General features: G+C 35.9%; 1 long non-coding RNA gene across 1 annotated transcript in view; it reads left to right on the forward strand.

The window, feature by feature from the left end:
- LOC139361390 (uncharacterized) overlaps window positions 1–9,207 on the forward strand; it is a 29,135-nt gene extending 19,928 nt beyond the window's left edge. The window contains exon 3 of the long non-coding RNA XR_011618957.1: window positions 9,004–9,207. This is a non-coding gene — a long non-coding RNA (uncharacterized lncRNA). The remainder of the gene's footprint in view (window positions 1–9,003) is intronic.
- The last annotated feature ends 1,474 nt before the right edge of the window (window positions 9,208–10,681 follow it).

Raw genomic sequence — 10,681 nt, forward strand, 5'->3', positions numbered from 1 at the left:
GTTAAAAAACAAAGCTCATTTCCGCCAAAGTGGTGTTCAGCTCGTTCAGCCAGAAGTTAATTTTATAGAAATATATATTTCTGAGTAGTTTATAAATTATATATGAAAACATACCTGGAAAGGGATATGATGTTGAAATCATAATATTCAAAACAATTATCCACCATGGCAATCTAATAATTGATTCTAGAGACAAGAAATACAGACCTCTATACTTGCAATAATTTCTTACTCTGCTTTATTCCACCTTTCTTGTACTTCTCTATTGCCTCTGAAAAGACTAAAGAGATCAAATATTCCACAAAAAATATAAAGTAGATAATAATACCACTCCTGCTTTTCAGATAAATTAAATAGAAATATTAAGCAACTTGGCCTATTGTTGTATTTTGAGTAATATCAGTGCCCCATATTGAAATCTGATGAAGTAATTCTAAAGGTTGACCAGTTTTTGGTTTGTAAAAGAAAAAAACATAAATTCTAAAAAATCTGAAACAAATAAAAGTGTCCTGTGCCTAGAAGACTCTAATAGCGAAAATTAGGTTGACTCACAGAAAGAGTAAGATGGTCTCAGAATTTTGTATGCGACGAAAAAACTATTGTGCATTCATTAGAAAGGAAACAAGCTTCCAAGAGTGAAATTGGATCAACTTTTAATATAGCACATACACTCACACATGAGTACAAGATTTTGATTTTTAAAATAAAATGGAAAACACAAAAGAAAAAAGGGTTGTGTGTGGATGAGGGCTTTCATCTGAAAACCATGCTATCTCCATGAGAGAAAAAGGAAGGAAGATTTATTTGAGAGATGGTTGAGAGTTCTAAAAACGTACTTAAGTCTGCATGAAAGTGCAGGAAAACCACAGACGGTAATCAAAACAGATCATTAGATGAAATATTCCTAGGCTTTACTACTTCAGGAAAAGTGATAACATAATAGGACATTTAAAATGTCTTTGAAGTCATGACTGTTCGAGTTTATACTGCCAATTCATGCTCATTCCATATTATTGTCTGGTGAGACAATATAATGGTAAATCGAACATGATTTGAGATCATGAATAAGAGAGAGAATATGTTTATTCTTAATGTAACCTAAAGACAAGGTCAAGTTCATTGAAGTTTGGACTCTGTTGGTCCTTGTTAAAATTGTCTGGGAACAAGATATTTATAATTCAAAAATTCATTTATAATTATGTTGAGGAATTGAACTTATCATCATTTAAATTTCTGTGAATACAAAAGAGGAGTTAATGAGATTGTGTAAGTGAACTTTCAAAGATATAAGCAGGATTTTGGAAACTTGGATAACTTGTATTCCACGAAGAGAAAGAAATATGGTTGAGAAAATACCTGATGGTTTATCACATGAAGTTTAGAGAAACACCAGAAGTGAATGATAAATTATGAATTTCAATATTCTATCCACTTGGATCCAGCCTATGAATGCCTTTTATTTGGCATCATAGGGAGTAAAGAAAACAGGCCAGTTAGAGGGCTGCTTCAGTATGTTTTTTTTTAAAACTCTTTATTTTTCCTTTTGCTACCGCCTTCTTTTTTAACTTTTAGGTTCAGGGGTACGTGTGCAGGTTTGTTATGTAGGTAAACTTGTATTATAAGGGTTTTTTGTACAGATTATTTCATCACCCAGATATTAAGCCTAGTATCCATTTTTTTTTCTGCTCCTCTCCCTCTTTCCACCCTCCACCCTGAAGTAGGCCCCAGTGTCTGTTGTTCCCTTCTTTGTGTTTGTGAGTTCTCATCATTTAGCTCTCACTGCTGAGTGAGAACATGCAGTATTTGGTTTTCTCTTCCTGCGTTAGTTTGCTAAGAAAAATAGCCTCCATCTCCATCTATGATACTGCAAATGACATGATCTCATTCTTTATTATGGCTGCATAGTATTCCATAGTGTATAGGTACCACATTTTCTTAATCTAATCTGTCACTGATGGACATTTAGGTTGATTCTATGTCTTTGCTACTGTGAATAGCACTGCAAAGAATTTTTGCATGCATGTGTCTTCATGGCAGAATGATTTATATTCCTCTGGGTATATATCCAGTAATCGGATTGCTGGGTCGAATAGTAGCAAGGATTGCTGAAACTGTGTAACAGCTGATACATAAAAATGTTCACTTTTAAGGGTTGGATATTGAGATTTAACTATTGATCATTTAGGTACATAAGACCTTTCAATGATTCCCCATTAATTCAATTCTAAAATCAATTCACTTTCCATGAAAGATGGTTTATAGCATCTAGATGTTTGGGATTTTATAAACTAGCATAAATATAGAAAATATGAATAACTGATCTGGATAATTCCAAGAAACAAAACTGATTACTCCAGGTGATCAAAGTGATAATGGACAAATAGCATCACATTAAGTTAACAAGCTTCTGCACAGCAAGGGAAACAATCAACAAACTGAAAAAGCAACCCACAGAATGGGAGAACATATCTACATTGTATCCATCTGATAAAGAATTAATAATCAGAATGTATAAGGAGTCCAAATAACTCCATAGGAAAAAAAAACCTAATAATCTGACTTAAAAATGGGCAAAAGATATGAACAGGCATTTCTCAAAAGGAGACATACAAATGGCAAATGGGTATATGAAAAGGTGCTCAATATCATTGACTGTCAGATAAATGCAAATCAAAACTACAATGAAATCACAACTACACTTCCATGTTAGTTAAAATGGCTTTTATGCAAAGGACAGGCAATAATGAATGTTGGTAGGAATGTGGGAAAAAAGGAACACTTGCACACTGCTGGTGGGAATGTAAATTAGTAAATCACTATGGAGAACAGTATGGAGGTTTCTCAAAAAACTAAAAATAGAACTACCACATGATCCAGCAATCTCACTACTAGGTATATACTGTTAAAACAAACTAAATATGGCCTGAAAAGGACTCTGTATTTCTATATTTGAGTCCTTGGTGATAAACTGTAACCCAGCTTAATAGGCAGACAAAATTGAAAACCTAACTTGGTAGTATGCACCAGTAACAATAGGTAACTCTTGGCCAATCCCAGCAGCCATACTTCAACCTTTCATACACTGCTGTGTGTTCAAAGTATTTTCAAATAAGGCATACACCAAGCTGTAACCAATCCAGCTGTTCTGTACCTCACTTCCAATTTCTGTATGTCATTTCCCTTTTTTTGTCTATAAATCTTCTTCCACTATGTGTCTGTTCTGAGTCTCTGTGAATCTGCTGTGATTCTGGGAGATGCCTGATTTGCAAATCATTCATTGCTCAATTAAACTCCTTTCAATTTAATTTGGCTGAAGCTTTTCTTTTATCAGTACTCCCCAAAAAGGAAATCAGTATATCAAAGAGATATCTGCACTCTCATGTTTATTGCAGCACTATTTACAATAGCCAAGGTTTGGAAGCAACTTACTTGTCTGTCAACAGATAAATGAATACTGAAAATGTGGTACATACACACTATAGAGTACTATTCAGTCATAAAAAAAAGAATGGAATCTTGTCATTTGCAACAACATGGATGGAACAGGAGGATACTGTGTTAAGTGAAATTAACCAGGCACATAAAGACAAACTTCACATGTTGTCACTTATTTGTAAGAACTAAAACTTAAAGCAATTGAACTCATGGAGATAGAGAGTAGAATGATGATTACCAGAAGCTAGGAAGGGTGGTGGGGGGGGGGTGGGGAGGTGGGGGGGTGGGGACAGGTAATGAGTACAGAAATACAGTTAGAATGAATTAGACTTAGTATTTGACAGCACAACATGGTGACTAGAGTCAACAATAATTTATTGTACATTTTAAAGTAATTAAAAGAGTATAATTGGAGCATTTGTAACTCAAAGAATTGATAAATGCTTGAGGTGATGGGTACCCCTTTTACCCTTTAAAAAACGTATGCAATTACTTAAGTTTTATAACATAGTTTACTTATAAGTCCAGGAAAGTGAAGCAGCTACTAAGCACTAAATGCCCAGAAGAGCACTTAGAAAGTGTGTTTCTAAAGAATGTATACTTTTTGAAAGAGCAAACATACATGGATATGTAAAATATAAAGTATACCATAATAACAGAATAAGTTTATTTGACAACTACATAAAAAAAAAACAGAAAGATCCATGTTTGTTCTAAGCAAAGGATAAACTGATCGAAGATAAACAACTTGAGTTTAAAATAGAGAGCCTTGTTTCATCTCTAGCATTATCATAGTGCAATGAAAATTTAATGATCTGGATTCAGAGAATGAAAAATTCAAGGCAATAAATTAAGAAAATATCATAAGCCTGGGACTTGTAGTAGAACTCAGTGATATACCGACGTATTATATTTTTTTAACCACACCCCTTTTCCATTAAGTTAATTTGCCTACTGATGAGAGTGTTGCTTGGAGGTGATTATTAATAATCTTTAAATATTTTCTCTCCAAAGGATGTTTTATATTTTAGGAGAATGACTTAACCTTGGATCTCTTCTTTCCAGAAATATTTCCATTCTATGAGAGACCACATGGAGTGGTGTAAAATGTGTCTATTGAATGTAGAGTCAGATAAGTTGTAGCAGATGCTTGTAATTCTATGTTGCCTCTGCATGCATTTTGAATACTGGTTAGCTTTCTTGTGCCAAAGGCAGGGCTCAGTGACCCTTGACACAATTTCGAGTTCTACCTCACACCCAAAAGACTCAAGATGTGGCCAAAGACACAACTTAAATACATCTCTCTTGCTTAACAGACTGGGCTCCCAGTTTTGCTGCAGCTTCCCTTCAATGGATCATTCTGGCATTTGCTGGGTAAAGTGACCCACAGCCTATTCCAAATATATACTGCTAGTTGCTAGGCTCTACCCTAACCCCTGTTTACACCCCCCTGACCTCCCGTGTATGGCCTCCAGGCATACAGTGTACCCCTCAGGGTCTGTAAGTACTAAAAACTCTTAAACTTTCTCATTGTTTGTGAAACATTAAAGCCTGCCAACCAATCTGAACGCTGAAGTTAAGGGCCTCAAAAGAACCCAATGCAGATGGATCCCCTGCTGATGCTCTTCTTTTTTGGGCCTCCACTGGCTGGAGACAGTAGTTACCAAATGAGTTGATAGAGAAATCAAAGACTTTTGTTTAAAAGATAGGTATGTGTTGGGATTGTGGTTAAAAATGTACTAGTCATTTAAGAGCAAAATTGTTAACATATTTGAGATTGATAGGTTCTTGATTTGTGAAAAGATGATAATTACATATAGTTTGTAAATCTGTAGTACAGATAAAAAGACAGAATAATGTGAACAGCTTAATAAGGTGGCCTTCAAGTACTAGCAATATATATCCTTATGTTTCTATCAGGAACAACACTTTTCAATTTTTTTAGGAAAAAAAGGATTGTTTTCAAATCTCAATAGTGCATCTTCCACCTCTCAGTTCAGGCAAAGCAGCTCTGCTTTCACTTTTCCCTGAGGAAGAATTTGTAAGTGTCGCATGTCTGAGAAGCATTGATCTTCAGTGTCTTTATACCCTGTGTCGGGGGATGTAGGCAGAATACACTTAATTGTACACATTAACATCTTGCTCTGAAGAGAAATTTAATTTCAACTTCTCTAAGTTTTTGTACTAGTCAGGGTGGGCAAGGTTGTGCTGGAATGGGTCACCCAGAGAGTCAGACTAATGGAAAAGCTATTACTCAGTGTCAATGGCTGTCATGGCAGGAGGCAAAAGGGAACTCATGCAAATCTTACACAACGAATTAAATCTTGTGTCTCAGAAGGGAACCATGTCAATTCCAATTATGATTCTTGGTCTCAGTCAGCCACTAAAAGGCCAGAAAGTACAATCCTGTGTTCCCAGAAGACTGAGGGTCAAAAATATTTATCAATCAGGCACATAATTACCATAGTTATGGCTTAATAAACACATGCACGTGCACGTGCACACACACACACATACACACTGTGTGTGCTAAGAGCACGTATCAGAAAGCTTATTTATAGAGAAATTTATTTTTTCTTTTCAATTACTGAACTGCATACTATCTCAAGTTCCCATTTTGCCTAGTAGGGAAAAAAAGGAATCAATTAATTATAGGTAAACTCAATCACTTCCAGATTGTGTTACTCATTAGAGATTCAAACCGAGCCAAATTAGCATCTTTACCTTCTGTGAGGAAAGACAAAACTTGTAGTATGGAAACATGTGGTATGAGACCATGCAATCACACATTGCCTGGCACTTACTACTTGGTTCCTAAGGCCTAGTTGTTCATTTATCATCCACAAAATTGTTGTCATGCTTCTACCATAGAATGGTATAATATCAGGGAGGCAAGGTCCCTTCCCTGTGCTATAATCAATGAAAGAAAGTAAAAGAGAATTAGCCATGGCCCGGAAAGCAAAATTTAACTGAGGAGACAAGGGAGGAATGCATGAAAAGATAACACGCAGTTCACAGCCGGTACCTAAAAAATGACTACCAATCATAGAGAGTGCTGGAAATGTGACACGCAAAGTGGTCCACCAAGCTGGGAAGATTTTAGTGGAGGTAAGGAAAAAACTAGATCTTAGTCTACAATGACCAGTAAATTATAACATGCCCATTTATATTAGATTCAATTTTTAATGAAATCTATAATTAATTGTTTACCAATGTTGGGTACTTATGTTAAGCACCTTATGTGCACTGTTTCTTATAATTCTCATAATAATTTTATGAGGTTGGAAAGAATTTTATGCTCATTTGAAAGATATGAGTCACTTAAAGTAGTTTAGTAATGAGCTGGTTAGCAAGTGTCAAAGACAGGGTTAATGTTCAGATCTTTTATACTCCAACAACTACACTATTCTTTATTTGCTATGTTCAACATATTTTGTCTCAGTTTGCAAATATGACAAACTTACACAATCAAATTAATCATAGCATTTATAAGTGGATTATGACTGGGGGCACTTACCAGACCGCATTGTGCCTTGAGTTTGAGTTCTGACTTCATCCGATAATAGCTGTATGAACACAGCAGGTCATTAATGTAGTGTGTATGTGTCTGTTTTCTCATCTATATAACTGAGATAAAATAATTGCCCTGCTAGGCCGGGCGCGGTGGCTCAAGCCTGTAATCCCAGCACTTTGGGAGGCCGAGACGGGCGGATCATGAGGTCAGGAGATCGAGACCATCCTGGATAACCCAGTGAAACCCCGTCTCTACTCAAAAATACAAAAAAAAAAATTAGCCGGGCGAGGTGGCAGGCGCCTGTAGTCCCAGCTACGCGGGAGGCTGAGGCAGGAGAATGGCGTGAACCCAGGAGGCGGAGCTTGCAGTGAGCTGAGATCCGGCCACTGTACTCCAGCCTGGGCGACAGAGCCAGACTCCGTCTCAAAAAAAAAAAAAAAAATTGCCCTGCTAATCTTACAAGTTTTTTGATGATCAAAATAGCTACTCTACAGAGGACACATTAAAAAATTTTAAAAATATATAATATATATGTTCTAATTTTTAATATATAAAATATACATTATTATCAGAAGGGATTTAGCATTCCACATAGAAAAATGAAATATTAAAACAACAGCATTAGCTTTAAAATGCAATGTTCATGGAATAATTTATGAAGTAATCCATGAACATACCTGGCAAATATGTAAAATGCAAAAAAAAAAAAAAGAAGTCTTTTAAAATTAGTCTGGTAATGTGAGAGTATAATAAAGCAAAATATAATTTCCAGAAGAAAAATTTCAAAGAAAAATGCAGCTTCAAATAGCCAGAGAGAGAAAACAAATCTCAATGTCTCCACCTCCCCTGCCCTCACTTTTCATTGTTAGGGTGCCCAGTGCTCCATAGTTTCCAGTGCAGTTTTTTAAAAGCTGGCTAAATCTTCCATTTTATTAATGCAATGACTAATTCGCCAAGTTTGCCTCTATTTCCTGAAATGAAACAATGATGACAACTTTCCAACTAGCGTATGAGTAAATGTTTGGGTAACCTAAGTCAGTAATGGGCAGGAACTTTCCATTTTAAAGCAATATCTAGAAGGTATTTGTTAAGGACAAAGAAAAACAGAACAAAGCTATAAACCACAGTCAGCTTTAAAATTATATAAGAATGGCTGGGTGCGGTGGCTCACGCCTGTAATCCCAGCACTTTGGGAGGCCAAGGCGGGCAGATCACGAGGTCAGGAGATCGAGACCATTCTGGCTAATATGGTGAAACCCTGTCTCTACTAAAAATACAAAAAATTAGCCGGTCGTGGTAGCGGGCACCTGTAGTCCCAGCTACTCGGGAGGCTGAGGCAGGAGAATAGCATGAACCAAGGAGGCGGAGCTTGCAGTGAGCCGAGACCGTGCCACAGCACTCCAGTCTGGGTGACAGAGCGAGACTCCGTCTCAAAAAAAAAAAAAAAAAAAAAAATTATATAAGAAAATGTTTAAAAGCTGTACATTAAGAATAATAGACCCCTATGTGATGGCATGGCTTGCCTATATCAAAATATTTCATGTGACCCATAAATACAAACATCTACTATGTACCCACAAAAATTAAAGAGGGAAAAAATGACAGCAAACAAAAAAAGAAAAACAGACACATCCTTTCAAAGGCAGATGGATTTCCTCTATATTAATGGCTTTCTAAGTGAATGCCATAAAATACAAATGCAATGCTAGAAAACTGTAGAAGTGTCAATGTAGGTGATCTACAACAAACAGAAATAAAAAGCCACAAAGTGCTTCTTTTGTGCAGGGAGAAAGCGTGCATGCAACAAGTTTCCATGTGTCTACTTGAGAATTTCCAGATGCAAACGAAAAGAGAGAGATTGCAGACTAATCAGATGAACTCGCTTTATTTTACATTTTGACAGTTGCTATGTATTCTTCACCCCAAAGTAAGAAACCCTCATCAGTGAGAAGTGGGAGGTTGGAAGAAGAGTGATAGAAAAATCCTAGATAACTGACATCAAGTATTCTAATTTATAGGGTTTCAAACTGTTGCAAGCATTTTTCTCTTTTCAGATACAGCAGACTGAAGACTGATTTCCATCCAAATTTTGAAAAATAAAGCTGATCCTCCAACCGGGTGAGAGAAGAGAGAAAATTCTTGTTTTATAAATGAGAAGGCATATGACAAATGGAACAGTTCTAACCAGAGACTTTTTTTTTTTTTGCACTATTTTATAATTGGTATTACAATATGGAAGTGTCTTGTCCTTCACATGCAATTAGTGCCGTGGGAAAGTTGCTCTGCAATTTCTACTCACATTCCAGTCTTTGAAGGGACTCAAGACAAATGTGACCCATGTGACTCATTTTACACTACTGAGAGAAATTGACTGTTCAAAATCCATCCTTCGATTTTAAGAGCCACGATTATAAAAAGTCAGACAAAAACAAATATTTGAGAAAGCCTTCCCTAGAAAATGTATCAATAATTGAGAGAAGGAAAAACTCTAAAATCAAATGTCATAATTAAAGTGAATAAAGTACACATTTTAAGCATAATTCATAACTGAATTACAAAAGTAATTGTCATCATATTTTTATTGCTTAATCAATTTCCATACTCAAGTACACTAATTCCCACCTTCTTTTTGGTGTGACTTTTTTTTCCCTTCGAGGCAACTTAGTCTTGATGTTTTTTCAAATGTATTCTATTTATCTCATTTATGTGAGCTCACAAAAACATTATTTGGTCTTTCTGCTCCAACAGATATGAAAGAGAAGGAAAGACCAAACAGAGGACCTTTAATGGGAAAACAGAAATCAAAGCAAATAACCAAGGAAAAAAAATAAGATATTAATGCTTATGATAATTTAAAAAGTAAATAAAATAAGGAAACTAGCAAAAACTCCTCAGCAGAAATTATTCCCAAATTGCTCAATATCAAGGACTTATACACATTATCAAAATTCATTTAGTCAAAGGGTACATGTAAGCCTTTGGGGTGATGGAAGTGTTTTGTATCTTGATGGTGATGGTGATCTTACAGGCATATTAAACAGTCAATATTCATCAAACTGTACACTGGATGCAATCTATTACACATAAATTACACCTCAATAAACTTGATTACAATAAGAAAGCAAAACACTTGTTTATGATCCCTAGATAAAAGTTAAGTGCACTGAAAATAAATGAACTATGAGTGATAGTAAATATTCACATTTCACAGAAGTCATTGCTTTAAATGTACACTTACACTCCAGTATTTCTCAGTGAGAGGTTTCAAAAATCGTGATATGTAATAAATGTGAGGTATCACAGGCACCATATTCATTTGCAATCACAAGGAAAAGCAGATGTAACAGTTTTTGACTTTTTGTTATTTCATTTCTGTATCAGTCTGTTTTCACACTGCTGATAAAGACATATCCAAGACTGGGAAGAAAAAGAGGTTTAATTGGACTAACAGTTCCACATGGCTGGGGAGGCTTCAGAATCATGGCAGGAGGCGAAAGGCACTTCTTACATGGTGGCAGCAAGAGAAAAATGAGGAAGAAACAAAAGCAGAAACCCCTGATAAGCCCATCAGATCTCGTGAGACGTATTCACTATCACAAGAATAGCACAGGAAACACCGGTCCCCATGATTCAATTACCTCCCGGTAGGTCCCTCCTACAACACTTGGGAATTCTAGAAAACACAATTCAAGTTGAGATTTCAGTGGGGACACAGCCAAACCATGTCAATCT

Source organism: Macaca nemestrina, unplaced genomic scaffold, assembly GCF_043159975.1.
Source record: "Macaca nemestrina isolate mMacNem1 unplaced genomic scaffold, mMacNem.hap1 Scaffold_46, whole genome shotgun sequence".
Classification (NCBI taxonomy): domain Eukaryota; kingdom Metazoa; phylum Chordata; class Mammalia; order Primates; family Cercopithecidae; genus Macaca; species Macaca nemestrina.